The sequence below is a fragment of the Budorcas taxicolor genome, chromosome 15, assembly GCF_023091745.1.
Source record: "Budorcas taxicolor isolate Tak-1 chromosome 15, Takin1.1, whole genome shotgun sequence".
In the NCBI taxonomy this organism is placed as follows: Eukaryota; Metazoa; Chordata; class Mammalia; order Artiodactyla; family Bovidae; genus Budorcas; species Budorcas taxicolor.
In genome coordinates, this window is record NC_068924.1 from 54,837,274 (window position 1) to 54,844,018 (window position 6,745).

The 6,745-nt window shown below is 39.1% G+C and overlaps 1 non-coding gene across 1 annotated transcript; it reads right to left on the bottom strand.

Moving 5' to 3' along the window:
• Window positions 1-6,463: 6,463 nt before the first annotated feature.
• On the bottom strand, window positions 6,464-6,535 carry TRNAY-AUA (transfer RNA tyrosine (anticodon AUA)). Its single transcript has one exon. It is a non-coding gene; the product is annotated as a tRNA-Tyr (tRNA).
• Between the last annotated feature and the right edge of the window lie 210 nt (window positions 6,536-6,745).

Consider the following 6,745-nt stretch of genomic DNA (forward strand, 5'->3'; position numbering starts at 1 on the left):
TTTCTCATTTCCACTGTATAGTCATAGGAATTTGATTTGGGTCATACCTGAATTGCCAACATCCACTGGATCATCGAAAAAGTAAGAGAGTTCCAGAAAATAATCTATTTCTGCTTTATTGACTATGCCAAAGCCTTTGACTGTGTGGATCACAATAAACTGTGGACAATTCTGAAAGAGATGGGAATTCCAGACCACCTGACCTGCCTCTTGAGAAACCTGTATGCAGGTCAGGAAGCAACAGTTAGAACTGGACATGGAACAACAGACTGGTTCCAAATAGGAGAAGGAGTACGTCAAGGCTGTATATTGTCACCCTGCTTATTTAACTTACAGGCAGAGTACATCATGCAAAATGCTGGGCGGGAAGAAGCACAAACTGGAATCAAGATTGCTGGGAGAAATATCAATAACCTCAGATATATAGACGACACCACCCTTACGGTAGAAAGTGAAGAGGAACTAAAAAGTCTTTTGATGAAAGTGAGAGTGGAGAGTGAAAAAGTTGGCTTAAAGCTCAACATTCAGAAAACGAAGATCATGGCATGTGGTCCCATCACTTCATGGGAAATAGATGGGGAAACAGTGAAAACAGTGTCAGACTTTATTTTTGGGGGCTCCAAAATCACTGCAGAATGTGACTGCATCCATGAAATTAAAAGACGCTTACTCCTTGGAAGGACAGTTTTGACTAACTTAGACATCATATTGAAAAGCAGAGACACTACTTTGCCAACGAAGGTCCAGCTAGTTAAGGCTATGGGTTTTCCAGTAGTCATGTATGGATGTGAGAGTTGGACGGTGAAGAAAGCTGAGCGCCAAAGAATTGATGCTTTTGAACTGTGGTGTTGGAGAAGACTCTTGAGAGTCCCTTGGACTGCAAGGAGATCCAACCAGTCCATCCTAAAGGAGATCAGTCCTGGGTGTTCACTGGAAGGTCTGATGTTAAAGCTGAAACTCCAATGCTTTGGCCACCTCATGCGAAGAATTGACTCATTGGAAAAGACCCTGATGCTGGGAATGATTGGGGGCAGGAGAAGAAGTGGTCGACAGAGGATGAGATGGTTGGATGGCATCACGGACTCGATGAACATGGGTTTGGGTAGACTCCAGGAGTTGGGGATGGACAGGGAGGCCTGGCGTGCTGCGATTCATGAGGTGGCAGAGTCGGACACGACTGAACGACTGAACTAAACTGAACTGAACTGAATGGTCTAGTGGTTTTGTCCACTTTCTTCAATTTCAGTCTGAATCTGGCAATAAGGAGTTCATGATCTGAGCCACAGTCAGCTCCTGGTCCTGTTTTTGCCGATTGTATAGAGCTTCTCCATCTTTGGCTGCAAAGAATATAATCAATCTGATTTCCGTGTTGACCATCTGGTGATGTCCATGTATAGAGTCTTCTCTTGTGTTTTTGGAAGAGCGTGTTTGCTATGACCAGTGCGTTCTCTTGGCAGAACTCTATTAGCCTTTGCCCTGCTTCATTCTGTACTCCAAAGCCAAATTTGACTGTTATTCCAGGTGTTTCCTGACATCCTATTTATATATATTTCTTAATATATATATTAAGAAAAAGAATCTGACTGCCAATGCAGGGGGCACAGGCTCAATCCCTGGTCCCAGAAAATTCCACATGCTGCAGAGCAACTAAGCCTGTATACCACAACAATTGAGCCTACATGCCCTAGAGTCTATGCTCCACAACAAGAAAAGTCACAGCAATGAGAAGTCCCTGCTCGCTGCAACTAGAGAAACCCATTTGCAGCAACGAAGACCCAGTTCAGCCGAAAAAAAAAGAACACAAAGTCTGAAATTTTCATGTCTGACCTTAATGGAGTAACAAGGCCTACAGTATCACCCAGATTAAATGATTTAAAAAACTGCAAGATGTGAAATAACAGGTTTCAGACAGCATACAATAAGCAGTGAAGTGTAGCAATCCTCGACTGAAGGAAAACAAAGGAGGTGAATGTTATGAGTCTCTCATTTAAAACCTGGATGTACTTTTTCAGGGTAAAGCACTGGGTGTGAAAATACAGTAGAGCCTGGCAGTATCCCAGACTGAGCAGAATGAAATGGCAGTTTAGGGAGATTAGTGCTCCCCTGTGTCTCTACCATGTCTCCACCTGAATACTAATCAATACTTGCTTTAGAAGAACTTTTTAGAAGAGTAGGGAGAGAACCACACAAAATAAAGTGGTGAGTCAATCCCCAAAGCTCATAAAAGGCTGGGAATAGTTTCCACCAAAGCAGCAAAACTGTTGCATGTGGCACTAAGTAGCAAACTTAGAAGGGTATTTCCTCAGCAGTGCAAAAAAAAAAAAAAAGTTAGGCCGACATTAAAGGCTGCTATGATCTGGCCAAACAAACTTAAAGGTGAGCCTCAAAAGAATAGAAATATTAGGTTGGTACAAAAGTAATTGCAGTTTCAGACCGTGAGTTTTAAATCATTATAACTAGGCTCACCTTTACTAATCAAAATAGGGACCATTACAATCAACACAATTTTGCCAATAAGTTTGTCTATTACTTTAGTGTAAAAAATCCATGCTTCAGGATTTGATGAATGATAGGAAAGCATTTTCTGCACCCTGCTGGTTGTGGAAGTGTTTTCCCTGCAAAAAGTAGTCAAGATGCTTGAAGAAGTGGTAGTCAATTGACAAAAGGTCAGGTGAATATGGTGGAAGAGGCAAAACTTTGTAGCCTAATTCATTCCACTTTTGAAGTGTTGGTTGTGTGACATGTGGCTGGGTGTTGTGGCGGAGAAGAATTGCGCCCATTCTGTTGAGCATTGCTGACTGCAGGCACTTCAGTTTTTGGTGTATCTCATCGATTTGCTGAGCATATTTCTCAGATTTAATGGCTTTGCAGGGATTCAGAAAGCTGTAGTGGATCAGACAGACAGCAGACCACCAAACAATGACCATGATCTTTTTTGGGGTGCAATTTGGCTTTGGGAAGTGCTTTGGAGTTTCTGGGTCCAACCACTGAGCTGGTTGTTGCATAAAACCCACTTTTCATCACATGTCACAATCTGAGAAGTGATTCACTGTTGTTGTATAGAATAAGAGAAAGATGACATGTCAAAACGTGATTTTTTAAAATTTTCAGTCAGCACATGAGGCACCCACTTACTGAGCTTTTTCACCTTTCCAATTTGTTTCAAATGTCAAATGACTATAGAATGTCAATACTGACCTCTTCAGCAATTTCTTGTGTAGTTCTAAGAGGATCAGCTTTGGTGATTGCTCTCAATTGGTCACTGTCAACTTTCAATAGCCAGCCAATATACTCCTCATCTTCAAGGCTCTCATCTCCTTTGCAAAACTTCTTGAACCACCACTGCACAGTACATTCATTAGCAGTTCCTGGGCCAAATGTGTTGTTGATATTATGAGTTGTCTCCATTGCTTTACAACCCATTTTGAACTCGAATAAAAAAATTGCTCAAAACTGGTTTTTGTCTACATTATTTCTATAGTCTAAAATAAACATAAAATAAATAGCAAGTAATAAGTCGTTTGCAAAAAACATAAAGCAAGAAAGGTGCACTAAAATGTTTTAGATAACTAAAGTTATTTAAGAATGTATTCCATTATCAAATGACAAAGTTCAAACAATGTAAAACCTCAATTACTTTGCCCCAACCTAATATTTTCAAGTTACTTTACTGGGTTATGGAACAAAGATCAAGAATACGTATTATTAAATATGAAAAGTAGGCAACAAAGCAAAATCCACAATGCCTAGCATCCAATCAATAATTGTTGTTGTTGTTGTTACAGTTTAGTCGCTATGTCATGGTTCTCTCTTTGCAACCCCATGGACTATAGCCTGCCAGGCTTTGCTGTCGCAGGATTTCCCAAGCAAGAATACTGGAGTGGGTTGCCATTTCCTTCTCCAGGGGATCTTCTTGACCCAGGGATTGAACCCATGTCTCCTGCACCATCAGGCAGATTATTTACCACTAAGCCACCAGGGAAGCCCGAATCAAAAATTACCAGGCAGATACAATCCATAAATAGGAAATAAATCAGTCAACAACTACTCCATAAAGTCTCAAGATGACAGGTTTAGCAGGCAAGGACATTAAAGCTTCATTACAACTATATTCCACTTGTTCATGACAATAGAGGAAAGCAAATATTTTAAGGGAAGACATGGAAGATATTTTTAAAATATGTAAAGTGAACTTCTAGAGATGAAACATAATGTCTGAGATGACAAATATACTGCTAAGATTAAAAGGAGATTAGACACTGTAGAAAAAAAATTAGAAAACTTGAGAAAAAAGAATAGAGAAACTATGAGCTGCAGAACAACTAGAAGCATTCTAAGATAAATGTGACTGGGGTTACTGAAAGTGAGAAGGGAGAAAGTTAGAGACAAAAGCAATATATGAAGACGTAGTGGTTGAAAGATTTCCAAATTTGATGAAAACTATAAATCCATAGGCAAATGCATTACAAATCCCAAGGAAAAGGCACAGACTTAAAACTATGAAACACATCATAATCAAGATGGTTAAAAATATGATAAACAGAAAATCACAAAATTAGCCAGAGAAGAATGACAAATTACACGTAAAGGAATAAAGATAAGAATGACTTTTGGATCTTCATTGAACGACTTCTGGTGAAAAAATAATGAAAAGCCAAAAAAATAGTGGAGCAACCTCTTCAAAGAACTGAAGAAAGAAAGAAACAACTATGTAACCCTAGAATTCAGCATTAGTTTTACAAAAGAGTTACAAAAAGACAGCGAAATAAAGATATTTTCAGATATTAAAAACTGGAGAATTAATCAACAGGTGACATCTACTATAAGAAATGCTAAAGAAGGTCTGCCAATAAGAAGGAAAAAAGTACCAGGGGGGAATGTACACCTAAACAAAGGAATGAGGCACGTTGGAAATATTAAATATATGTGTTGTTGTTCATTCGCCAAGTCGTGTCTGACGCTTTGTGACCCCATGGACTGCAGCACACAAGGCTTCCCTGTCTCTCACCATCTCCTGGAGTTTGCCCAAGTTCATGTCCATTGCATCGGTGATGCCATCCAGGTATCTCATCCTCTGTCACCGCTCTTCCTCTGCCTTCAATCTTCCCCAGCATCAGGATCTTTTCCAATAAATCAGCAGTTCACATCACGTGGCCAATGTATTAGAGCTTCAGCATCAGTACTTCCAAAGAGTATTCAGGATTGATTTCTTTTAAGATTGACTGCTTTGATCTCCTTGCTTTCCAAGGACTCTAAGAGTCTTCTCCAGCACCACTGTTTGAAAGCATCAATTCTTCAGTGCTCTGCCTTCTTTACTGTCCAGCTCTCACATCTGTACATGACTACTGGAAAGATCATAGCCTTGACTATAAGGACCTTTGTCAGCAAAGCGATGTCTTTGCTTTTTAACACACTGTCTAGGTTTGCCATAGTTTTCCTGCCAAGAAACAATCGTTTTTTAATTTCATGCCTGCAGTCACCATCCACAGTGATTTCAGAGCCCAAGAAAAAGAGATCTGTCACTGCTTCCACATTTTCCCCTTCTATTTGCCATGAAGTGATGGGACAAGATGCTATAGTCTTAGTTTTTTTAATACGGAGTTTTAAGCTGGCTTTTTCACTCTGTTCCTTCACACTCATCAAGAGGTTCTTTAGTTTCTCTTCACTTTCTGCCATTAGAGTGGTATCATCTGCATATCTGAGGTTGTTGCTATTTCTCCTGGAAATCTTGATTCCAGCTTGTAACTCATCCAGCCTAGCATTTCACATGATGTACTCTATGTATAAGTTAAATAAACAGGGTGACAATAAACAGCCTTGTAGTATACCTTGTGTAGGTATGAAAGAATGTTATTTATAAAATCACTTTAGAAGATAACTGAATATTTGAAGGAAAAATATAACCACGAATACTGCAGCTCATCACCATCACAGAAGTAAAATAAAATGTATGACAATGATAATTCAAAGGCCAGAAGTAGAGAAATGAAAGAGTACAATTTGTTGCATAGTTCTCCACTACCTGTGAAGTAGTATAATATTAGTTGAAGGTAAACTAGGATAAGTTAAATGTGTATACTATTAACCTCAATAAGGAGTATATAATAAGCCAAAGGAGCTAAATAGAAATAAAAAGATATTAACATCAAAAGAGGGAAAATAAACACGGAACAGGAGAAAAAAGCAAACAGTAAATACCAAATATAAATATAAATATAAATATATCACTGATTCCTTTTAATGTAAATGAACTAAATGCTCCAAATAAAAACAGCTGTCTAACTAGATTAAAAGAACAATGAAAGAGAAAGAAAGAGAAGTTGCTCAGTCGTGTCCGACTCTTTGCAGTCCCATGGACTGTAGCCCACCAGGCTCCTCCATCCATGGATTTCTCCAGGCAAGAACACTGGAGTGGGTTGCCATTTCCTTCTCCAGGGGATCTTCCCGACCCAGAGATTGGATCTTCCCGACCCAGGGATTGAACCTGGGTCTCCTGCATTATAGGCAGACGCTTTACCGTCTGAGCCACCAGGGAAGTCCAAAAGAACAATACTCAACCACATATGCTTTAGAAGAGCTTGGTTTGTTGAAATAGTAAGTAAAAGAATAGGAAAACACAAAATTTTGTATGTATCAGTTTTTCATTACTAGGACAATGCCATATCCAACCAAAGGGAAAAACTTTAATCATATATAATTATAATTTATTGCTCACACATCTGAGCTAATCAATTATTCATTCTTC